This window comes from Cavia porcellus, unplaced genomic scaffold (assembly GCF_034190915.1).
Source record: "Cavia porcellus strain 051 isolate PalLab524CR breed Dunkin Hartley unplaced genomic scaffold, mCavPor4.1 scaffold_31, whole genome shotgun sequence".
Lineage (NCBI taxonomy): Eukaryota > Metazoa > Chordata > Mammalia > Rodentia > Caviidae > Cavia > Cavia porcellus.
This window is the reverse complement of record NW_026947514.1, coordinates 21,968,295-21,995,608: the sequence shown is the minus strand read 5'-3', so window position 1 is coordinate 21,995,608 and position 27,314 is coordinate 21,968,295. Positions and strand designations below refer to the sequence as shown.

The 27,314-nt window shown below is 34.8% G+C and overlaps 1 protein-coding gene across 6 annotated transcripts in view; it reads right to left on the bottom strand.

Annotated features, from left to right (window-relative positions):
- Window positions 1-27,314, bottom strand: part of Cep128 (centrosomal protein 128) — a 422,276-nt gene that overhangs the window by 191,060 nt on the left and 203,902 nt on the right. The window lies entirely within an intron of this gene.

The window sequence follows — 27,314 nt, the reverse complement described above, 5'->3', positions numbered from 1 at the left end:
GGAGCAGGTCCAAGCTGTGGGCTACCTTCACACCTGCAGGGTTTCCTCCTTAGGGAAGGAAGTGAATATATTTTCAAGGAAAGAGCTAGCAATTTTTCTACTATGGGAATGGGCAACATGCTTCTTAAGGACAAGGAAAGGAATAATCTGAGGGGAAAGGATGGAAGTGGAATTCAGCACTACTCAAATCCTCACAAGCCTCTCGTCCGTAGATGCCTATGGCTTTATCATTCAATTGCCTAGTGCTTGCGAAATGGACAGTGTACTACTCAGTCCTCAGTAGACACAGGATCAAATTCTCTGAGTTTGATTTTTTGATCTGGTGCTAAAGTTTACACTGCAGGAAGCGTGGTTATGTCTTAAACTACGATACTGTTCGCGTGTGACAAAGGGCTGTTGAAATAAGGTACTGATGAGCTGGACTAAGGTCATGTATGTGGCAGGAGAGACTTCTGGTTTCTGCAGTTGACAGGTCAGTGGCACAGACGACAAGGAAAATGAGCATCACAATAGGTGACTATCCAGAGAAGATGACTAAGGTAAACAGAAACCAGAGGGTGGTGGAAAATGGCATCAACAGCAAAATGATACACATTTACCAAAATGATCACACCATACAACTCCCGGGACATTACATATTAGCTTAACCTCCCTGCATTGATTTTAAAAAATGAAAACACGGTATTTCATAGACCTTATACTGTGCTTAAACATTTTTAAGTTAAGTGTTTTTCACTTTGATCTTTCTGAGCATATCGAGTTTGTCCCAGTCATTTCAACATCTGTCTGACTGAAGGTTACAATTAGAAATTAAGAGTTTTGTTTTGGATTAGTAATATATGATTATGTTATAAGGAGTTTACAGAGAAAAAACAAAGTAATATTCAGCTTTGGCCATGCAAAAAAAGTATGTATGGAGCAAGACATGCCATCAATTTGACAAAAGTGCTGTTTTATGCTATACTGTAGCAAATTAATGGACATGCTTGTTTAGCTGACTATAAAGTAGCTGTAATATAAGGAACAGCTCAGCTATAATGCGAGGAATATCTAAATGGCTACACCATAATAAAGGAATATCAAAAAAGAATAGGATATGGCATTTGAGAGAGTCACATCTCAAACAAGGATGAGAAGACAAAGGGAACGGATTCTCCCTAGCGCTGCTCTGCCTAGAAAGGAAGTCATTAGATTAGAAGGGTGAACTGAGGGCAGAGCAGGGATCCAAGATCTCATTCCTTGTCTGAAAGAGGCTGCCTCACAGTCTGTCTCCGAGGATGAAGCTCATCGGAGAACAGGAAGAGAGAAGACCAAGGTTTACCTGGCTTGGCCTTTGATCCCAGCGCGGTCTAAGGAGAGGGAAGGGCAGCTCAGAGTGGGCCTGAGACGCCAGCCTGAGGCGGGCCTTCGTTCTGCCCTGGAGCTGCAGAAGACACTGTGGCTTCCACCCTGGGATGCACAACCAGGCCTTAGAGAAGAGAAGGGCAGCAGTGGGACAGCAGGAAAGGCTGAGTCGCTCAGAGCTACAGGGAAGGACAGCCTGATGAAAGAAGCAAACGCCCACTTATACCAGCTGACTCAGGCAATGAAACTCCAGTAGCATGGCAGGCAACAACCCGACAAGTCACTTCACTCTGGAGAGAGTGAAGGAGAGTGAGCCTGAGGACCTGAGCTGTCCTCTCTGTTTCAAAGAAACATAGGCTGCCCTCTCTAAATTTCCAGGAGGTTTTCTGAGAAACTAAGCTGTCATACCCAGGACAGACTTAAAATGAATGTTTTAAATTTTCAACAAGCCCACCGTTTAGCTCACATTTCCTGCTAATCTTCTCTCTTGTCCCATCAGTTTTCCTATATCAGACATACAAATTCCTTTATGTCAGTTCTTCCGACCAAAAGCTTTGCTCTCAACTGTGAGCACTCCTTCCTTATAAGCCCCAAAGCCACATACACTTCCCCTTGCTCTCTCCACTTCTAATTGTCTTCCTCGTTGTTCCTGAAACATGACACTGCTGCCACAGGACCTTTGCACTGGTGTTTTGCACTGGGATGCTGTTCTGCTAAAGCTATCTGCAAACCCTTCTCTTGTTTCACTGGTACTTCTTCAATGAAGCTGACTCCCATCTTATTAAAAACTGCACTCTGCCTTTGCTAGCACTGTTCAGCCCCCTAATGCTCCTTCACTGGCCTTATGGCCATTACTGTCTCACATAATATTCCATAACTTATTTATTTGTTTTTTATTATCTCCTGGCAACAGAATGAAATCAACAAAGCTGCAGAAATGTTTCTGTATTTAATTCACTATTGTATTTCCTTTCAAAAACAGCCTAAAAGTATAGTAGGCACTACACAAGGGATGATTAGCCAAGATTTCCAGATGAGTTATAGAACAAGCTAGGGAAACATTTTCCTATCTAACCATTTGCCCCTGACATTACACATGTTCAAGGCTGATTTATCTTTGCCATTCTTCCACATTCTGTAGCTCAGTCTCTGCACTATGTGCTGTCTAAGGAGAATCAAACTGAAACCATGAGGTGTACACAAAAAAGGCCAGCAATGTTTACTGTACACTTTCTACCTACTGTTCAAGTGCTTCCATGTATCACTACACCTATAGCCTTACCAGGTAAACAATAGTTTCATGAACCTCACTGAACAAAGAGGTAACTAAGGCACAAACTTGGCTGAAAACGTTCCCCAAGGTCACAGTGTGCTAGAACCAGGATTTAAAACTAGGCAGTGTGACTTCAAAGACCCTGCTCTTAACTTGATCTCTGGCTTCTGCATTTCTAACAGCTGCTTCGATACCTTGAAGCAAAAGCCAGCTTACTCTGTGCATTCTGTGGAGTTAAGAGCTACTTCTTTAAAACTCAAGCAAAAAAACAAAATTGTTTTTTCTGAAAGAGGATCAGAAATACAAATACATAACACAAAATGTTAAATAAAATACTCAGGAATTAGCAAGATTTTTAAAATCATATAAACACCATCTAAAACTAGATACCATATAACCACAGTATCTAAAAGTATGCCTTGATTTAGTATAACTGTCTTACATGTGTTATGTGTTTTATGGCCTCTTAAGTCTGACTGTTAATCTGTGATAATTAATTTGATGTGGACTTTACTATAAATCAATCAATCTGATGCTGGTGAAAAAATAATAATTTTTAAAATTTTAAAAAGGAGAGGATGAAGAGGAAATAAAACAATGGAGATGTCCTATGTTCCTGCATCAGTTCTCCACAGGGAATGTAACCATTAGGTTCTGCAAACATGCATTAAAAACATTAATTAAATGACAGTCAGAAATGTACCCTACAAAAGATTATTTATTTTTACTATTCTTACATTAACTTTGGAGAGAATGGAGCCAATGGGAAAGTTCTTAAATCAGAAAGTAAAAGCACTACAGCTATTGCTTCAGTGTTAAAACAGCAGAACCTTGGGTGGGGTGCACAGGGATCACTAAACCTTTCTTCATCCACTCCTTATTTTTAATAAAGATGATTAAAGGGACCTTCCCCAGATTTAAAACTTGAGGTTGCTCTAAATTCAAATTAAATTTTAGATAGAAATTCTACAGCATTTTCCATGAGACAGCATTTTCTTTAATATGCCATCCAGTTAAAGAGCTTTCAATTATCTAAGATTTTAAGCATAACCAATATTTTCCGGGCATAAAATAGAATCTTTGCTAAAGACTCGATTTTTAAGAACTATCTAAGTTATATTATACTTTAAAATTTTAAAAGAACAAATACTAAGAGCAAGAAAGTAGAAATTCATTATTTTGAGTTTGATATCTGATTTTCCTATAGCATTAATTTCTAATTCAAAAATATTAAAAATAAATCTCATGCAAGTTTAGCTTGTTCGGACAATTGCAGACTCACATGCAGCCATACAGACATGGAAAACTTGCTTCTGCCCTTTTCCAGCTGCACACAATGGTGTCATTTTGCATAACCGCCACTATCAAAACTAGGAAAATGACACTGACAAAATTTATCAACCTTATTCCAACAGCACCAACTTCCCTCTGCACACCTCTTTATGTGAGTCTAGGACTACTAGTTTGACCATTTTTTCTACTTGTGCAGATTACTGCAAACACCAACACTATCAAGACAGTATTTCCAACAAAGGAGCTATCCTCTGACCGTTTAATAGCACAGCCAACCCCCTCCCTGTTTTCTTTTAAACAGAAGAAAATTAAGTTAGAAACAGCAAGTCAATTTAGATTCAACCCCCAAAATGGTTATTAATGAAACTTTAAACTACTAGACTTAAGAAACAATTGAGATTACCAAGACAGATGTTTACGTAATGGGAAATACAAACTGAAAATAACATCTTTGTTTGTTTCTTACCACACAATTAAATTTAAAGTACCAGTATCTCCGGAAAATCATTTCAATACGTAGACTTACGAGTATTAGAAAATTTTACCCTGCTAATTTTTTTAATTTTTCCCCTTAATTAAAACAAACATAAGAAATAACTAAATAATTTTTTAAAGAATAAGGGAGAGATTGAGATAAAACAGGACATAACAATATAACAATACAGGTCAAAGCATGACTGTTTCAGCAATCTAGTGCTTCACCACCAAATAACCCGACTTAATAGTAGTTACCATAGTGTCTGTCTTTTTCCTTGAAATATTTACTCTTTTTGATTTCCTATTAACTTGTTTTGAAGTCCTGTAATACTCGCATGATCTTGTTTTGATTGATTAGACTCTGTTCCATTCTGTATGATAGTATCAAGTTTGAGGGTATAGGCAACTACTTTGAAGGCAATAAGATTCACTAAGATGCCCATTCTGGTTTGACTATTGTCTCCTTTGGAAGTCCTGTAATGTTTACAATGCCTAAGTTTTATTGGTCTTGTTCTCTACTGTTTTGTCCAACTTTATAATATCTAATGAGACGGACAATTCTTTTTAAGGAAACAAGAGACATCGTTGATAACCATTGTTGATAACCTTGTACTCTGTTTTACATCATGTGCTATGTCTATCCTTGGTTTTGACTGACAGCTTTGTTTTGCCATATTTGACTTTATTCTCTCCCCCCCCCCAAAAAGGTAATAAGAACTAAGGAGTAATAAAATCCAAAATGTGTAAATTTTGTTGTAAAAAAGAGAGGGGAAAAAAAAGAGCTCTAACGGATATAACAGCAAGTGTGTTTAGGGGTGTTAAATAGCTGACTATATTAATGTTTTTGGATCATTGAACACAGCTGTTTGCAGTCTCTCTGTTTGAATGTCCACTTTGTATTCTTTGATACTGTGATTTGACCAACTACTTCTAAGATGATAATATGTAATCTATTAACAGGTGATTTCTTACTGTTTTTTTTTTTTTGTAGTTCTGTATTACGTGTACCCTTACACCGCTTTGTTTTGTTTTGTGTTTTTCTCTTTTTCCTTTTAAATAAAATTTTAAAAAAAAGAAAATTTTACCAAGATTACACTGGGATTTAAGCCGCTAGTATTCAATTCTAATGCAAAGAAATCTATAAACTTTCCAGCCAAAAACCTAGCATTCTAGCTAAAAGAATATTCAAAATAAATTTGCTTAGAAGAAAAAGGTAAAATAATCTAAGTAAAATGCAGGATTATTTATAATTATTATTATAATTCTAATAAATGCAAGCAATAATTATTTATAAGTATAAAATAAGTAAAATGCCAGAGATAATTCCTGTGCTTTGGTACAATACATGAAGACGTAGATGATACAAAAGTGTTATATTTTTGAAGATGTTAGAGTAACATCTATCCTTTAACAAATACAAGGAACTATTTTACAATGGGATCCAGAACTGTTCCTCATTACCCACTCCCCCCAAAAAACAACCATTTTAGGCCTAACTTTTATGCTTAAAAAAAACTGTAATTTTTTATAAAATTAAAATAACTGATATTTGTTTTGCCAAAATGTTAACTGATTGTCTCTCCTTCCCTCAAAAATTCACTTCTGGCCAGGGTTCGGCTGGCAGAGTGCTCAGCAGAACCAAGCACTTGCCTGGCAAGGTGAATTGGATTCCTGGTACCAAAACAAAACACAAGAAACTAACAGAAAAAAGCTTCTTTTCCTTGTCTTCATTCTTTCCCATTTACCTTTTTCCCCGATTTCCTTTTTTATTGTCCTTCTTAATTTAAAAACAAAATTTCAAAATGCAAACCTTTAAAGTGATTCAAAGGGAGAAATAAGTGTGCTAAACTTATACACATACATCTTTTAAACAGTTACCAGTGCATGACTAACCCTTTTCACACACACCACAAACCACTTACAATCCCACTACAATTTTTCCAAAGCAAATTAGACCACATCGTCATCTACAGATTTTTCAGTGTGTACTTCTAAAACAAATGGTTCTTAAGTGCAAAAATTTTATCACACCTAAGGAATAACTCTTCAACAGTATATAATCAAATAAGTATCAGGGTTCATATTTCTCATATTTTTGTTAGGTTTGGTTTTGTCTTAGATTGAGATCAAACAGTGTAGTTTCATGCAATGCTTTCGCTAACAGGTCTCTTAAGCCTTCTCTAACTAACATATTGTCTTACCAGCTCCTTTTATTCCATGTACTTTTTTTTTAAAGAAAAGAGATCTTGTGGCATGTAAACTTTCTCCACTGTCTAAAAATGCTGATTGAAACGATTCATATATATATGAAATAAATTGTTGAATACGTCTAAAACCTTCATCAGATACCAGCTTGATGGAAGGTATATATGCATAGGAGCCTGTGGACAAGGCCACTTCATGAAGAATGAGAAGATTTTAAAAAACATCTAAAACTCATTAATTCTCCTTTGTCTTGCCTGATTACGCAGGCTAATGTTTCATGTTTTATGGTGAAAAGAGGTAGTTACAGTGAATATCCTTGGCTTGTTTCTGATTCTACAGAAAATAGTTTTCAGTTTTTCCCACTTAGTATATTGGTGGTAGGTTTGTCACAAATGGGTGTATCAGATCAAGACAAGTTACTTCTACAACTATTTCTTCAGGGCTTTCGCCATGAATGTATGTTGGATTCATTAAAGGCTTTTTCTACATCTATTAAGATGATCTTGTGATTGGTTCTGCCTCTGTTTATGTGATAACATCTATTGATTTGTGAATACTGAAGCATTTTTGCCTGCCTGCAATAAAACTTAACTTTGTTATGATGTATGACATCCTTAATGATTTGTTGCCTTCTGTTTACCAGAATCTTGTGGAGGATCTTTCCATTTATGTTCATTAAAGAGCCTGGCTTGTGGTTTTCTTTTTAATTGAGTCCTTGTCTAATTTTAGAATCGAAGTGATCGTAGCTTCCAGGAAGGAAGCATTACCTGCCTTTTCAATGCCATTAGAGTCTGAAGGGTGTTGGTGTTAGATCTTCCTCAATGTCCTTACAGATAACAGTGGTGGATCTACCAAGTCCTGTGCTTTTCTTAGTCAGCAGGCTTCTTTATTATTGCTTCAATTTTATGATTATTGTATTATTCAGAAATTTATCTTCTTGGTTCAGTTCAAGTATTTCACATCTTCTAGAAATGTATCAATTATTTCTTGATTCTCCAATAAACTAGAGTATGGATTTTAAAAAATTACTCATAATCTTCTGGATTTTGTCAGTGTTATTGTGATCTTGACTTTTGCATTTCTAATTGCATTCATAGGAGTCTGTTCATCATTTAGTAAAATTTTTTCTATGTTACTTATTGTTTTGAAGCATTAGCTCTTCAATTCATTCATTGTATTTTTTAATCTCAAATTCTGTTAACTTGTCCACTGATCTTTTTAATTTCCTTCTTTATATCAGATTGCTGTTGTTTCTCTAGGGCCAGGAAGTACATCATTAGGCTATTTGTTTGGGCTTCATTGGTTTTTCTGTGAGAATTCACAGTTATGAACTATCCTCTTAAGACTGCTTGTGTTCTACAGTTTCTAGTATTTTGAGAAAGTATTGTTTATTTTCTATGTTTCCATAATTTCTGTTACCATTTTACTACTGAGGTGATGGGCAGTTTTGTTTAAATGATGTCCATGTGGTAATTTTTTAAACATTTCTTTTTTTAATTGTACAATATAATATATCATTATTTTCAAAGCAGTTATTCAGTACAAGACATAAATGAAAAAGATCCTTAAAAGAACAGGTAATAACACAAACTTTTCTTCAAAGAACTATGATAAACTATTAGTATAAATGGAACAAATTAGCATATATATTGAAATGCTTTTCATATCTTTGCTGAGATTTTTTCCAAGGATAAATACAGAATTCTATGAGTTTCCTTTGAAATTCTTCTGATACTTCCAATCTCTGACTCATTTTAATGCTCTCAGTTACCGTTTCATTCATTTTCTTGGTTGAACAAGTGTATTTTTTTTAAATCAAATTGTGAAAACTGACGCTATTATGTTACAGGTATCTGGCTTCTATTTATTGTTTTATTTAAGTATTGAAGTTCACCATGTGTCTTCTGGTCTGCTGCTTTGGACTGTAATTCCAAGGGCAGCTTATTCGGCAGAGTCTTGGTAGTATTGTATTGGTCTGTTTATCAGAACTGCTGTTTTCTACAGGCTCCTACTAGAGCTCTCTGAGGAAAATAACCCTATTTTTGACAGCTATCCTTGGCTTCATGTCAAATTTTATCCTTCATTGATATCAGCCAATTGTTCCAGTTTTTCTTGCTTCTTTAAATGGTAAATAATATTTAAATACCATGATCTGCATGCTATAAGTGCTCATTGGTCTCTGTTTCCGAAATTATTGTGTTTAACACTAACACAAAAATTTTTTAAATAAAATGTACCACCACTCAGTCACACTGTAACAATTCAAACTTGGTATTATAGAATGCTTACTTAAACTTAGCAATCTGTCTCTTGTAGTCATACTGTAAATCTCTATTCTCATTAATATTCATAAAATTAAACACATGATTTATTCCTCCAAGACACACAATAATTTCAAAATATCAATACTAAGTATTTAAGATTTTAAAATTCTTTTTGTCATTAAGGCAAAAAAATATACATAGTGATTGAACTAACATATTTTTAAAGATATTAAGACCTGCTTTTTTGTTTTTTTTTTAACAAGGATAAAACCAAAGAAAATAAAGCAGAATAAATATAAGGAAAATAAAACTGAATAAAACAATCAAAATAAACCAGTATAAGTGATGTAGGACTTCAAAACCTTACAAATGCATAGCAACCTTATAAATGTATCTGCCCACCCTTACAAAAATCAACCATAATCTATAGTTACCATAATGCCTTTTGTTTTAATGCTTTATTCTTCCATTTTCTTCAATATAAATAAATAGCTGTGCATTTAAAAATCCTTCACTTATTAGCTAGATGGTAGCACCTTAAATGCTTTCTTCTCAAGTTAGATACAGCCTAGACAGATGTACATTTTGATATGCTACTGTACATACTTATTTGCATTCTTTTTCACTCAGTATATCACTATATTTTGGATGTGTCCATCTCTGTTCAAATCCCCTAACAATGGTATCAGGATTATTTATAACATTTCACTATTAAAAGCAGCACTGCAATAAGTAATCTGATTTATTAGGTTACTGCACTGTCTCCACTGCACCTCTGACACACATACCTAAAATTAAGATTTAGGAGACAAGAAGAAATGTTTGTGAAAACTAACTGGATTCAGAAGGATCTCCAAAGAAGCCGTATCATTCCCACATGGAGTACCTGAAAGCATCCATTTCCCCACATTGTCTCAGCGCACAGACTCTGTCACACATTAATGAGCTTTAATATGATTTATGTATATTAAGAATGTAACTTCCTGTCTGTGATAAAACTTATAAATATTTAGCCCAGTTTCCAATTTATATTTTTATATTGCTCAGGATGAGAATATTTAGGCCATTTAAAAAACTATCCATGTAATCAATATTTTCAGTTTCTTCTTGCCTGCCTATGGATTTGCAATAATAACTAGGTAAGTTTTGCTTATAGCAAACTTATAAATGCATCTGCCTATGCTTTTTCTAGAATATGAATAATTATAGTTTTATATTTAAATGTCTGACTCTGAAAAATTATACTACTAGATACACTAATAGATATAGGTGTCAGAAATGGATACAATTATTTTTATTTTTCAAGATATCCAATTACTTCAGCATTCTTAAAATTTGTAATTGTTCTAAAAATGTTGTAATTTACATGTTCTCTTCTTTTTCAGGGTATCTCTGCCTTTTCATAATTCCAAATGAGTTCTCTAAGACCTACTTTTAAAACTCAGATTGTATGTGTACTGAGATATTAAATGTATAAAGTAATGTATAAATTAAATGTATAAATAGATATTAAATGTATAAATTAATGTATAAATTAAATGTATAAATAGATTTCATTTAATTTCTCATGGGAGATCATATAATTACAACAGGGAATCAGTACATCACATTGCGTTCAGCAGAGAAAAAAGGTAAAATATTCAGACAACTATGGTCTGGTGATATCTGCCTGTAAACCCATCACTCTGTGAGCACTGTAAAGCAGGAAGACAGCAAGTTCAAACCCATTCTGGGTACTTTAGCAACATAGCAAGACTCTGTTTCCAAACTAAATAAAAAAGGGCTAAAAATGTATCTAGTGACAAGGTTCTGGTAATGGAATCCCTATTACCACTACCAATACTACTACTACTACTAATAATAATAATTTCAAAATAAGAACAAAAAAACAGAATTTATCTTTTCCTATCTACGTTGCTGTGGATTGAAAATAAATAAATAAATCTATCTATCTATGTATATATCAAAATTATAATAAAAATACTTTGTGGAATTACATTGTGAAAAATAAGAGCAAAACTGTCAATTTCATACAACCTAACTTGTTAGAATCTGTATGAGTTATATTGAAGCATTATAAATAGTAAAAAAATTAAGTACTTCAAATACTATACAATATATACAACAGAATAGAAAATATAGTAAGTCACTTATACTATAAAGTTATTCTTAAAAAGGAAAAAGCCATTAAATTAAATTCTTAGAGTGCAATCCATATATTAATCTCCCCATATTGTCTACAACTAGTTAGGAATTTTTCAGCATACATTCTACTGAGTTTAATTGGATATTTTCTTGAACAGAATAAAAACAAATCATAAGTAATTTAGAATAACAAGAAGTGACAATATGCAAACTCCAACAAAACATTTACCCAGAACAATTTCAAGACCATAATACAATTTTGGAAATAAACCATCTGATATCCAAATTGACCACGTGTTTCTTTTAAAGTAGTATATAAAATATCGGCTGAAATCATTAACTTGCATATACTCTGGAGTACTAACGTCAATCTTGATAATTCACCAAATAGAACGAACATCCATTACTTCAAAGAAGCAAAGTATGACAGCTAAAAATAAAACACCTCTCTTGGCATGAGAAACTAATTAATTTTGTTTGTTTTCTGCTCAAAATAAATGTTATCCATTGTTTCTATAAGATGAAATTAAATGTTGAACTGGGACAATATGAAGCCAAAATTCACTTACAAGACTTTTCCTGTTGCTATTTTAAATTGTTATTTATTACTGGCCCTTTGTTCTTCCTAATAAAGAAAAACAAATGCTTCTTGAGAGTGTACTTTGAGGAGTGACATATCAGACTATGATGCGTGTGTGTGCATTTCTGTTCACAACGTGTGTGTGTGTGTGTGTGTGTGTTCTCCCATACAGACATACTTCTACAGCATCAAATAACAAAAATAATCACTGGTCTTTCAAACAAAAATAAGCCAAAGTTCAGCAATAAGAGAAACTATATATAGGATAATAGTATATTTCTTCTTCTGAGCGTAAAAATATTCCTCATGCCTACCAATCTGTACTTATTCATTATTTTTATGTAAATTCATTTTGGGTTATTTTATTCTAATAAAAGAATAGCAAAAATTAGCTTATTCTTTCTGGTCTAATTTCAATGAATATTAAAGGCCATTCTAAGGAATTAGTTCCTCGATATTCAATAATCCTCTTTAAAAACAAATTTTAACTACTTTTAAAAATCTAAGATGGGAAAACATTAAAATATGAACACTACTATTATGATCTGTATCCATCTCAACAAAGAACTTGGGACGTATAATTGCAAGAAAAAGTATACATTGTTCAAAAGAATTCTGTATTACAGCTTCTTAACAATTTCAATTTATGCACTTCTAAGCAATGCTACAGATTCAAGAAAGCTGTCTGAAGGCCAGGGAAATAGCTCAGAGGCATAAGTCCCTTCCTGGAAAGCACAAGGTCCTGAGTGCAATTCCTGATATTAATTAATTAATTAATTAAACACCAGGAAAGCTGTCCATAATATTTTCACAGGTGGATACAGAGGTTCCACAACCTAGGATCTTCTCTTTCCAACCCAAGCTCCAGCTGCTCCAGCATGATGGTAGATACCACACCAAAATTTGTTCTTCCAGACAGCTACTTGTCAGCTAACTCAGACTCGGAAGTTTTTACCTTGTCCTTAGGAAGCATAGCAAATTTTCCCTTCAGCTTCTGAGGGACTGCCCAGGGTACTCCAGGGTCATGAGCCCCCAGAACATGGTTAGAAAAGAGAAGGACGGGCTGTGAGCTGACAGCCAGGAATCCACCTTCATTCTGTGAAAAGGTACGTAATGCAGATGCCTTCAGTAGAGACAACTCTAGACCATAGAAATCCTCAGGACTGTCATAGCTGTTCACCTACAAGTGTTCTTGAAGTTTGGCCAAACAAAGTACCTTAGCCAAAAACATGCCAAAAACTATTAATATTCTGAAATAAAGAATAAGCCAAACAGTACCCACGGATGCATGTTCCTGAGCTTTGTAATCCCCATTAGATCCAACCCAGGCTAGACCAGACTTCTATTTCCCAATCCCATAAGCCTACTTCAATCCGTAAATCTCAAGTTTGAACTAACTCCAATTTTTGACAGACAATGCCTTGAGCTACCTGGGAAGAACATAAAAGTTTTATTTATTCATATTATAGGGCAGTCGAGCCTGACATGAGCATACTACCAAGTTGAATGATACTATAGTTCCTTGTTACCAATAGTAAAATAAGTATCAAGAAAAGTACTTCCTATGGGAGGCATTACAGGCAAAAAGCAGCCTCCACATTGCTCCCAGGGTTATCCTACAAATAAAATGAATCATCTTATTCACTTGCTCGGAAGTTTCTGGTAGTTTATCCAAAAATCTCTTCACAATCTGATACTATACCAGATTTCCAGTTCACTTTTTGTTATTCTTCTTCTCCCAATAGTCTTCTGATAAAATTAATTTCTATTCCTGTGGGGGAAAAAAACTGCCATATATTGTATTCTTGTACCTCGAGTTTCTTCCAATTTCTTACACAAGAATGTCCTTTTTAGAAATTTATTACTTGCTTCATTTGCCTACCTCCCTACCTAGCAAACTCTTATTTATCTTTCAGAGTTTAACTGAACCATTAACTCTCAGTTCCTGACCCATCAAGACATAGTATCTCTGGTATCTAATGTCTACAGCATTTTATCAGTACCTACGATAATACGTGCAAATGCCTATTAAAGGGAATATATAGACTAGTGAACTGCGCCTTCCTCGTGGGGAGAGGACAGTCTTATTATTCTTTGCATCTCCTTTGTCTTCAGCATGGTAGATTTACAGCATATGCACATTGTCTTATTTATTTTGTTGCTGAGGCATAATACACAATGCCCACAAGTTAAAGGAGGAGAAGTAAATGCTAGTTTACTTCAGCTCATAGTTTGCAGAGCTTTTAGTCCATAGTCAGCTGGCTCCAAAAGCGAAGTAGCATGGCAGAGGGCCATGGCAAAGGAGAAAGAGTTCTTGGCATGGCAGACAGAAAGCAGCCAGCAGTGGGACTTCTTTCCAGGCTACAAGCCTACTGATTGATGCCACCCGTACCCAACTGCTAAACCAATTTAGTTATCACATACCCTTAATCTATATTCACACACCCTAGATCAAATCACTTACAAAGAGCCCCACCTATGAGCACCTGAATTTTGCAGGGACCTCAAAATAAAAGCAGTAATACATATAGAATATTTTTCAGTAGACTAACCTCTGCTTAACATTATAGTGAATGGGTTGAAAACAAAGATAATGATCTTACATTTAATTTTATGCACATTATATTTATCATTCTACAACCAGCCTATTTGCACAAAAAAATATCAAGAGGCAGCTCCATGGAAATCTTGGTTATTAGACACTATGTAAAAGCCACTAGTGCTTTTGCATTAGGTAGCCAATGCTGCAGTTTCCCATTTTATTTATTTCAACAACTAGCATTTATCTCTCTTGCTCTGCTGAGTAGTGAAAAGAGAATTGAATTCTCTCTGAGTATTATTTATGCACATGGGATCCAATTTTAATATTCTGAAAAAATAAAGCTACTTTTTAGAATATACTGAATATTCTTTTACAAAATACTAGATGTGAAAATATAAATCTCAGACATCAAATTGTACAATATGCTTCTCCCTAAAACTAGTACATGTTCTTTCAGATATGTGTATAAAATTGGAATTTAGAGTTTTCCTTATGAGACTACACAGGTAGAAGTAGAATCACTAATTTAAGAAGAGTCTCCAGTCTGTGTCTGTCTGTCCCTCTCTCCACTTCTTCCCCCTTCCCCACTCCTTACTCTCCTCCTACCCTCTGTAGGCCCTTCCCTCCCTCTCACTGTTTCTCTCACTTGGAACCTAAACTCCACCATTCGGAGGTGGAGGGCTGTGGTTGAAGTTGCCGTGGTGTTAATGGAGCAGACAGGTATGCTTCTGTTCATATGTGAATGCACACAGGAGCACACACACATGTGCGTGTTCAACTAAAACAAAGATGGGATGGCACAGAGCAAGGTTTCTCGGTGTTCAAAATCAACTAGCACCAGGTCAGAAAACCCTGAAACTCTCTCACACACAAACTTGAATTTCCCACATCTTCCCCATGTTAACTACACAGCTGTATCACTTCAAACCATGTACTGTCAGTGTTAGAGGAGGTTTGAGCGAAACTGTGATAACTGATTCTGCCAAGGGCCACCTGTCAGAAAAACTGTTGAACATTATGGTGTTTCTTCACCCACCTTATTCACAAATGTGGCACTGTGCAACTTCTAGCTCTTCCATAAAGTCAAAATGGTCACAAAGGATCAATCAATTCAGGACATCAAGGCAGCCAGCCAAAACAGTGCAATTAAAAACCCTCACAGAAGAGAACTACCTGAACTGCTTCAGAAAGTCACAAGATTGATGGGATGAGTGCTTGGGAAACAGAAGCATTATTTTGAGAAGGATTAATGGCGCTCTGTCTTTAACTGTAATCATTTTTTTATTTAAAAACACTTGGTATTTTTCTATTATATCGTTGGATATCATACATCACTAACAGTTGCTGAAATAATCACTCTGGCTGACTGGTGAATTATTACCATGAGTGTGAGAGTCGATGCAGACAAGGAAACTAGTAATTAGGACACCACTGCAAAAAGTAATGTCAAAGTAAAAGATGATTTTGAAACAAGAATACAAAATGGGACAGATTTGGAATATAATTTAGAAACAGACATGATAAGATTGTTTAATGAGTTGAATTTTTGAGAGTGAAGAACATAATTAAATGAGACTTCTAGTTTTAAACAATTTAATGGAGACAACATTAATACAACTTACAACTCATTCATTCAAAGTGTACAATACTTGAATTGCACAGCCAACACCACATTCAGTTCTAGGACACTCCTTCCTCCAAAAATAAGTCCACACCACCAATTTCCCCTAAATGTTGAACTCATGCACTCATTTATTCAATGTGTCAGTCAGAGTGAGTTTGAATCGAAAAGGAGTAGATGCAGTAGAACCATCAGGATCTAAAGATTCACATACTAAGCACATTTCATATAAATATAATCATGTAATATGCAATCTTTTATGATTGACTTTTCACTTAGTAAAGTATTTTCAGCCTTCATTCATGTTGTAAAATACATTAGTGCTATATTTCTTGTTGCTAAATAATATTCCACTGTAAGCGTACATCATTTTATTTATTCATTCATTAGTTGATGGACATATGGATTGTTTCTCCCTGCGGACTACTGTGATCATCCGCCTACTATGAACACACACATGCCAAGATTTTGTATGGATACATGCTTTCCGTTCTCCTGGGCACATACATAGATACGGAATTGCTGAGTTACAGGCAGTGTTACACTTCACTTTATCTGCTTTGCAACTGGCTCTACCATTTTACATTCTCATCATTAGGTATGAGGTTCCAACTGCTTCAGATCCTCTCCACAGCTGTTATTATCTATCCTTTTCATTACACCTAGCCTACTGCATATGAAGTGGTAGTATCTCTTTGAAGTTTCAACCTGCATTTCCCTGATGGCTAACGTTCTTCCTTCCTTGTACCAATTAGGCATTTATATCTAGTTTGGAGAATTGTCAGTTCAGGCTTTCACCCATTTTTAAGTGGGTTGTTTATCTTTTCTTTATTGAGTTTAAAGGAGCAAAGTAAAATATCTGAAGTAAAACCAAGATTCGTTGAAAAAAAAAAAAAAGAATAGGTAAATCTAGTATATCCTAGTGGTTCACAAAATTATTGTTTTTAAAGGCAGACTCTTCCACCAAAAACAGAAAAAGCAAAGCTGAAAAACATTTTCATAAGAAATGAGATCTTTGGGGTACGTTTCAGATTTAAATCATAACATAAATTAATGGGAAACATAGGCAATGTAAAAATACACAAATATGTGATCAGGCATGCAAATAAAACTAATTTTCTAAACAAAATTAATGATTTAAAACAAAAGAAATAAAAGACCTTCTCAAACTGCATGATGCAAGCACTCAAAGCCTGCCTGTCTGAAGAAATGACATTTAGACTCAGACTAAAGGAGAAGGAGGCCAAAGCTTCCTCTATAGTGAAAAGGAGAAATAGGAAGCACAAGGCATAGGTGAAAGAACAGATGTTAATGTTGTGAGGCAGAAGTGGCTTTGGGATGTCAGGGAAAAATAACAAGGTCAGAATAAAATGAGTTTAGGAGTTGTGAGAAGAAATCGACAAGGCCAGAAAGTAAACAAAATTCTTCAGAAAGACTATTGCAAGTCACGGTAAAGACCCGTGGATATTTTTCTCCTTGGTTTATGGGTTATAGAACAGTGAGGTAGTTGGATGGTATGCTTTATTTTCAAAATTTTTATCCAGGGCTGCTGAATGATGAATGACTTGAAAAGCTAGGAAGAGAATTCTTCAAAAGCTAGAAAGGTAATTCTAGTATGAACTCAGAAAAGCAGTGTGCTGATAGAAACGCAATTAGTAAAGACCAGACTTGGGAGATTTCAACTGGGAACAAGGACTCCACTAGGAATAGAATTGCAGACGCACAATTACACCTGGTTAAAAAAAAAAATCTACATCTGATGCATCTTATGAGACATATGATTAAGGGAAGCTGAATAGGAGGAAATTTCAAAACAGACAATCATTCAGGCTGTGGCACAGATATGGTTTGCTGTTTTTATCCCCATTTATCGTGAGAATTGGAGCAAAAAGAAAAGGAGAAAAAATTAAAGACTTAAATTTTGGCCCAGAAAGAATGACACACAAAGTTGGGACCCATGGAAGGATGGCTGCTGAGGAGATTAGCAATGTTAAAAAGAAACCAAGTATAGTGGTACCTCAATGCTTGTCATGAATTAGTTCCGGGGGCCTAAGTGCCACCAACAACAAGTATCAATCAGATACTTTTGGCTGGAAAAGATAGCAAGTGATGAGGTGATTGACACCAACAAGTGCTAGCTTGTGTATCAAGAACAAAACAATGAGTACCAGGACAACAGTTTGCAGTCAAAATACATCAACTATATAATTCAACTGAGTTTCATAACAGAGTAGCAAGGTATGACTATGCTTTGTATAGGAGCAATAACAAAAATGCCTTAAAAGCATTTCAGAAATCAACAACATTTCATTTACTGAAGTTTAATGGGTACAAAAATATAAACCTTTTATCTGAAAAAGGACCTTCTAGGTCCTGAGTTCAAGAAGGGTTGTCTAAGGAACTGGTTTTCTGGGATTCATGTCACTGTGCCCAGTCACCAGACCCCGAGAGCTTGCTGAAGTCATGGTCTAAATGGACCTGGTATTTATCCCACAGACGGCACACTCTGATGTCACACACATGATGCCAGTTTCACTAGCATGCACAATGCAAGAGTTGTGGGCTCAGGGAAGCCTCCACCTAAATTTCAAAGAAAATCCTGGAATATTAATCAGTCAAGAAGCCACTACGAGGGCAATGCAGAAAGCTGCAGAAATGAAGCCAAAGGTGCAGTGGAGACTCCAGGAAGACTGAGATCCCCAAAATATTGAACACTGGCTGACAAAGGCCTTTCTCTTGAGTGGAGTCAAACTAAGACAGAAGCCTTGAGTCCTTGAGGCCTGCAACCAATGAGATCATACAGGTGGGGTAATGCAAGCCCTTTGGAGCTCAGATCCTTACCATCATGTGCCTGGATACCAGACATGGAGCTATACGCGCAACGCTGCTTTGGTCTCACTTTGGTTCAATTATTTTCTATCCTCTTTTCCTTCCTAGGAAGGGAAGATTTATCCTGTGCTTCTGTATCTTTGGACTCTGTAAGAATTTTGTTTAATTTTTATAGCAGTTCATATCTAAGAGTTTGGCTCAAGTCTCACAAGAGACATACATACGGACTTGCGAAATATGCTGGAATTGTTAACACTTTGGGGAAAGGATGACTGCATTTTTGGTTGTAGCCAAGGCAATTGTATCATGTTGGATGGAATTATTAAGTATTGTATTTATTGGAAGATCAAGAATGCTTAAGTGTGTTTGAGTGTCAAGCTAAGACAATGAAGACTGTCACCAAGTGATTTAATAAAGCACACTTCTGGTAGCACCCAGGTTGATCATGACTTTGGGTACCATATGTATCCTTTACCACTTCCATCTGGCACTATTCTCCTGTACTTCTAAGCTATCATAAATTAGAAAGTGTCGTTCTTCCATGCCCTTCTACCACGAAGTCTCTGCATTGGCTTTAACTTATCATGAATTTAATCACCTAAAAACCATAGCCAAACTGAAGTTCTGCTTTAAATTGTACATGTTGAAGCTACTATGATAAAATCAGCATGGTACTAGGAAAAAAAAAAAAAACCACTAGGTCTGAGGATCAGTGGATCAGAACAGAAGATGCAGAATCAATAATAAACACATTCAACTACCTTGACAAAAGAGTCAAATACATTCACTGAAAGAAAGACAGCCTCTTTAATAAATAGTGCTGGAAAAACTAGCTTTCCATCTGCCAAAGACTACAACTAGTCCCATGTCTATTAACGTGCACTAAAGCCAAAGTGGATCAAAGATCTAAATATTAAAATAGAAATAATAAATTTGCAGGAATAGCAAATAGGTAGAAATCTTGAAGATACAGATGTAGACAGAGATTTCATGAACAAAATACAGACTGCAGGGTAAGTATTACAAAGAATCAACAAATGGGATTTCACTTTGTTAAAAAGCTTCTGCACAATAAAATCACAAACAGAGAGAAAGGCAACCCACAGAGTGGGAAAATTATAGCCAGTAATCCCACAGATAAAGGACTTCTATCTAGAATAAATAAAGAACTGAAAAAAAATCAGACTTCCCAAATTCAAAGCCTCAATCCAAAAATGGGCATTTGAGATGAATATGCACTTCTCAGATGCATAAATACAAATGCAAATAAATACATGAAAAAAATGTTCAATCTCACTGGTTATTCAAGAAGTACAAATGAAAACAAAACTGAGATTCCATTAACACCCCAAAAGAATGGCTATCATCAAAAAATTAAACAATAACAAATGCTGGAGGAATTGTAGGGAAAAAGGAACTCTTCATTGTTGGTGGGAGTGCAGATTGATGCAACCACTGTAGAAATCAGTGTGAAGATTTCTCAAAACACTAAGATTAAAGGTCCTATTCAACCACATTATTCCCCTTCTTATCTTCCTAGAAGAATTAAAAACCACAGAGATATATGTGCATCCACGTTAACAGCACCACAATTTGTAATAGCTAAATCTTGGAAACAACCCAAATCCCCACCAGCTGAGGAATGAATAAAAAAGATATGGAATTTTAAAAATATATAATGGAGTACTACTCAGTCATAAAGAAGGATAAACTGGAAACTACTGGTGGTAAATGGATGTAACACAACACCATACTCATAAGTGAAATAAATCAGACCCATATATATACATATCAAAATTGTCTCACTAGTGTGAGAAATTGAGTAAATAAGTTCAAAATGTACAACAGTCACTATGTATTGGGAAGAAATTGTTAAAAAAAAAGAAATTGTGATGAGTGAGAGAAGAAAAGAAGAAAGGGAAAAAGAAAAAAATATACACAAGACAGTTAAGATAATTATACAGCTTGTTTCTCTTAATTCATTGAAAAGAAAGATTTTTACTATTACTGTTTGGAAAAGATATCATGTCTACATTCTGTACTCTGAATACCTACTACAAAGACAACAATATGCAATGAATTAATTATGGTAACTGACCTACTAACCTGTTTTGAAACTGTTTCACTGTTATTTTTCGCGTTGGGTACCATTACAGTGATAGGAAAGCAGACTCAGACAGACACACATGGACCCTGCTATAGTATGATTAAGAAATCATAGTCATTTCCTGCACTGCCAGTCAAAACACATTCTACAAAGGATGTTTTCATTATCAATGAATCAATAGACCTACTACATAACATCCAAGAGTTTCAACTTCTTCACTAATAAATCAATAATACAACTAACCTCAAAAGGAAGATTGCCTGTAAATATGTAAGATGTCTAACATAATGGTAAGTCTAAGCTACAGGTACTAAAAAAAAAAAAGTTGATCTCTTATTTCCTCCTAACAAAAAATTTTACAAAATCCATCACATTTGAAAAACAAAAGCTAGAACTAACTTCATCTAAGATGTGAACAAATGTTGACATGCAAGGTCTATAGTATATTCTGAATGGAAAATAATGTAGACCTGATCAAAACACTTATAAACCACTATATTTTCAATTGAAGAACTTAGTTTACCAAAAAATAAATTCTGAACATTACAATCATCTAAATTATTTAACCTAAAATACCCAATTTATAAGAAGTCCAGATATGAAGATAAATATGTCTTTGCAATATTCTTCCTTTTGATGTGCTGACATTACCCTTATTACACAGATGAAAAATTGTGTTGCATTCTACCTCTTAGTGTATTTCAAACTGAGAAATTCAGAGATTTATACAAATCAGAGATTTATGCAAAAATGTATTTATCTTTAATCATCTCATATTTTACCATGAGGCTATAACTATAATATCAATAGGTTTTTAAATATAAAATATTTGTTTCATCACCAAAATAATATTTAGAGTATATGAGCTTCAGTTTACATTCAATGTTCGGAACCTCCCAAATTGGTGGCAACAGTCCTGGCAATCCTATTGCAGATAATTTTCATAAAAAGAATAATAACTGAAATGATGGTTTTAAAAAAAAAAAAAGATTTTCTATGGCTGTGGCATGAGTCACACATGAATCACGGGATAATGAGCATAGGAAATACAGGTGCTTGAAACTGAGATGCCGTGAAGGTAACGCACCAGGATTTAAAGGCTAAGTAAGAAGGATGCAAAGTATCACAATAGTTCTTCACGTTTTTTACAGGTGGAAGTATATTTAGGATATAATAACTACGAGAATATAATTGAAATATAAATGCATTATTAAAATTAATTTTTCATCTTCTTTTTACCTTTTTTCATGTGATAACACAGGAAGTAAAAATCACGTATGTACCTCACATTTGTGTCTCATATTGCACTGCATTTGAATAGTTCTACTCTTCAATGCTACACATTTAGAAATTAAATCATATCTATAAACCTGGTATAGACAACTCCAAATAAGCAAATGAATTAAGGAGTAAGTGGTTATATAAATAAATGATCTCCAACTATGACATCTTTGGCTAAATTATTTCCAATATGCCTTAATAACTGAGGGAAACATTAAGTTTAAATCATTAAGTAAATATTTAAGTTATTTATATTTTATCTGACAAATAAAGGTGTGCTAAATGTTTATGAGTCTCCCTTGTTAAAAAAAAATGTTTATGGGTCATACATTGTGCTCGTCATAGAATGCGAATATGTACAACAAACTCACCGCTCTCACTTAAAACTTATAGTTTTAAGAAATCTATAAACAAGAAGACAAATGACTATAACACATCTTTGGTAAATGTGAAAAGCAACTAGTAGTTTTCTAAAAGAAATATAAGTGGCAGAAGGATCACTACTAACTCGAGGCCAGCCAGGACTACATAGTGAGTTCAAGGGTAGACTCAGCTACATAGTGCAACCCTGTCTCCAAAACAACACAACAAAAAATAAAAAATAAAGAAATGTAAGAAGATTTTTTTTTGGTACCGAGTAGGTATAATGCTACTGATATTTGTGCCTATCAAAATTAAATGTTCCTCAATATGTGGGAGTACCCTGAGGCCCAAAGAATAAATATTTAATACAAATTATTTGAAAGGTCACTACTGAGATCCAGTTTCACATCACACTATGTGCAGGATTATTACTGTAGAACATAATATAGATATGGTAGTCCTTTGCTGGCTCTTGTTCTTGAACAATATGGTGATGCCAGAGACTTGGCAAATATGTGTAGATCCCATTGCAAGAGTGCACTCAACACAAATTATACAAAATTGTCTCTGTTCTTTTGAATATGAGATTCATATACAAACAGAGAGATCACACACATGTATCAATAATAATGTTTTTTGCTATTCTCAGTCTAAGAAGACAATATGCCACTTGAAGTATTTAATTGTTATAAAAGAGAATGTGCATATATAAGCAAATAACTTATTTGCTGACTATATACAACATTACTTATCTAGCAGGAACAAGGTTTTAGGTTAGATCCTTACAAACAGATGGGAAAAATTTTCTTTTAAAAGTACCTTTCTTACTGAAAATAGGATTACATGTCTTGTCATTTTTATCTGATGTCAAAACTGACAAATAAGCAAGAGAAAAGGAAAGGAGCCTTCTGTCATTTGGCAGAAGAAGGGTCACTCTATTCACTTTAACCTTTATACTCTGTAACTTTTATTGCCTTTTTGCCAATCTACAAAGGTAGGGTGAGTAAAAGATAGTCACTACTCAATACAAAATGACAGAATCCTTAAGGAAGTCAAACTGCTATAAATAGGAATTAGGACATTCACTATATGACAACAGCAACTCTTTAAGTACTGTATGTATGAAAGGGACAAAAATGTCACACAGACTCACCATCAATCCTGCTCATCCCCCCTGTCCAAACCAAGATCTTTTGAGAAACTTTAAATCAAGAATTTTATCCAGGCTGAGGCAAAAGAAAGGTTTTATTTCAAGCTTAAGTCTAGCACAGTAATGCTATTTGCCTCAAAAATAATGATAGAGTACCTTTTTTCAAAATACCTTACTATACAATTTAATTGTCTCTATAAGAAAAAAAAAATCTTTGAGCCATAAACTCTGGAGCAAAATCTAAAATAATGGTAAAATAAGGTCTAAAAACTGATACACTTTTTGCATTAAAATATTCAGGGCTAATTGTGATTTTAGCATTTGTTTTTATCCTTGCTTTGTTCATTGGCCAAACTTAAACACTTCTCATCTCCTTCCATGAAAAAGGGTCCCATTATGTTTCTGGAAGCATGGGCAGGGTTCCTCAAAGCCTAATTTTCAGGTCTTAATTGGCTGAGGCAATGGAAGACCATACAAAGCCCACTTCACAGAGAAGGGTAAGATTGCCAGGTCACTTGAGAACAGATGAAGAGCTAACTGGAAGCTATTGCTGAAATCTTACACAGTGTTCTGGGAAGTTTTACCAAATAGTAACTTACACAGAATGGAACACAATCACCCATCACCATAATACAGAACCCTTAGGGGCTTAAGTTAGAGTGCAGAAACAGAACAATTATAACACAGAAACAGTTATCTTCACTTAATAACTGAATGTCTTAACAAGTCAGGCAAAATTTATGGTGAATGGATAACGTGATCAGTTCTGACACGTGCTGATAATTTCAAATATTTAGTCATTTCTTCTAAAAGCCTCTAACTACCAAGAACTATGCGCTCACATTTCAAGAGGTTTGCTACTTACGAATGCTTTTGTTCATTTGGTACCACTAGACCTGGTCTATTTTTGCATGTGCACATTTGAAACGCAGCTCATTTACTCATGCATTTACCCACTACCCAACATTTTTGGTGACAAAAAAGACACTGAAGACATAGAATAATATTATCTTGGTCCAAACAAAATCACATGACTAATAACTTATAAGACACTGCATGTTTGGAATAATTTTTAATAAATTAATTCTTCACCAACTAAGGGCTGGAGGTAGAGCCCCAAACAAACAAAAACAGAGGACAACATGTATCTGTGAAATTCAAGATTCACAAAAAAGAAAAGCTAAAGATCTGGAATTAACCTATGAAAAGCTTTCAAATTATTTTGTGTTCACATTAACAATAAAGACATGTGCTAAAAAAAAATAACATTTTATAGATTCAAATTTACACTAAGGACTTAATTACTGATTTCTATCACCAAAGTACCAACAGAAAGTTCAGACACTTTCTGAAATGTCAGTATGATGCTTATAAATTTTATTGTTACACAGGCTCCATGTTTTATTATTACTGATGTTTGAGGGCAGTTCTCTATAAAATTCATCATTTTAATATATGTATTGTTGCCTTCTTATTCTTGTTGTACCTGCTGGATTGTTTCTTTATTCATTCATGATTTATTCAACAATCGTTTATTAAGCACCTACAATATGTTAGTTTTCAGGAAAAGGAAAAGTAATATACCAGTTCTCACAAAATCCTATCTCTACCTGCTCCATTACACACAAATGTATGTGTCTGTTCATTTGTTTTTTCTATTGGCTACTAGAATTAAATTCATAAATTTGGGTTTATTCTGTCATGCCCTTAACTTCTGCAGACTCCCTAATACCAGGGATTGAGCCCAGGGACACCACCCTAAGCTACAACCCCAGACTTTTTTATTTTTTATTTTGAGAAAGGTCTTAGTAAATCACTAAGTTGCCCAGGCTGGGCGCAAGCTTAGATCCTCTTCCCTTAGCCTTCTGAGGGCGGATGTCACATGCATGTGATGCCACACTGAACACTTCCCCAGATTTTGTACTGCAGAGAATTTACTTACCTTTATTTCTATTATTTATCTCACAATGCCCATCCCTTTTATTTCAAGTGAACCCCAACAGAACTGACTCATATTTGATGAAAATTAAATATACAAGCAGGAAAATTCCTCCACTCCAACAATTATGATATGCTAGAATTTGGTAAAAGAAGTCCATGTGGATCAGAGAATACTGTTATTCACAAAGTTAAAATCTGAGAGATTTGGAGAAAATATGCGCAATTAAAAAAACCTGAAAGTCTTAAATGGTATTAATCCCAATTAATTAACTTACAAGGGAAAATTGGACATTATTTTCCATCCATATTTGTAAATCTTTTGGAAACTACAAATGGGGCAAATGAGATCTGAAGAAAACTTATCTCTCGAAAATAACTCTTGCCTAGTAAATCCTTAAACATTCTCTTTTCCATTCCTTCAACTGGGTTAAAAAGGTGATGCAGGATAAAAAAAAAAATTATATAAAGTTCTTTGTGTGTGTGAACAACTAGCATGCACCTGAACTTTCCCTTCCCAATCTCTAAATCCCCAAACAACACCTTTATTCTTTCTTTCCCTTGCGGTTCGGAAACCAATAGACATTTAACTCTTATTACTATGATAGCTTTAGATGTTTAAGACAAGGCAACAGACAAAGCTCACAGCATCATATTCAAAGGCAAACCTGCAAGTAACAGAAAGCAGGAAAAAAAAATCTTTATGAGTGTTCCTTTAATATACAATTTATATGTCCTAAGGGCATTTACAGTGTTTTCTAGTTCTAAAAGACAGAACAAAACACACTTTCAGTGTTTGCTTTTTTGAAAGCATCAAAACTGCATTTAAAAAGAAATTATTTTAGAGCCATCTAGAGCCACTCCATCCGCAGTCTTCCCTGTTGTAAACATGAGCCCATCACCATGCAGTTCTTTTCACAACTTTGTAAGTAAATTTTGTGTACTTTCTTTTGTGTTTGAATGAGAGCTTTAAATTCCCTAAAAGCAAAGAGTATGCCTCTTTCACATATGGAATTCAATGGAACATCACACACTTAGAAGATACTACTAGGCAATCAATGAAAATGAGTCTCTTTCAGCTTGCCAACAGCTTGCCTGAGCAAGCAGGTAATTTTATAAGCACAAATTGAGCTTGAGAAGAAAAATGAAAACCATACAGCCAAATGTGCTACACTGTCATAGATCTCATTTAATATTTCTGTTCAGATAATAATATGAATAAACAGACATTTGGAAGGGAGGGAAGGAGGAAGGCAGAACAGTTTAATGACTTTGTTTTTAACAAAATAGGCTTTGGGACTGAGATGCTGAAAGTAAATAAAATACTTAAAAATTGGAAGGTTTAAAAGCAAGAAGAGACATAATGAGGTGCTCAAAAAGAAAAATTGGCCTGAAGAAAGACTGCATTAAAATTACAAATGAAAAATAAAGTAGAAATTGGATGGAACTAAAGTTGCGGAAAGGTAGTAAGACACTGGGTCTCCTACACCTGGCCATGAAGGCACGGAGGCCGAAAGGCAATTATAACAAAGAACATTGTGCAGGAGGTCAGGCGGTTCACACGGAGAGTGCACCTGAGGCTAAACAACACGCACGTTTTGTCTAATGCTGACCTTATACTATGATTTACATGAGAATGGGGGTTACAAATTGACATGGAGGAGGATAGCAGAAAGAAATGACAGGGTCTATTAGTTTCAGGTGGAATAAAGGTCAATTTATGGAGCAGTAAAATAATCAAGAAGTAAATCTAAAAGCTTGGCAGGTAGAAGACTCAGAAGGAAGGACAAATATCCAACCCAGCTCACTCAGATGAGAAGCACCTACACAGTGACTCCTAAAGCAACCATTAGCCGAAAAATGTACTTTAATAGTTTGGTTCACAGATTCCAAAAGGCAGTA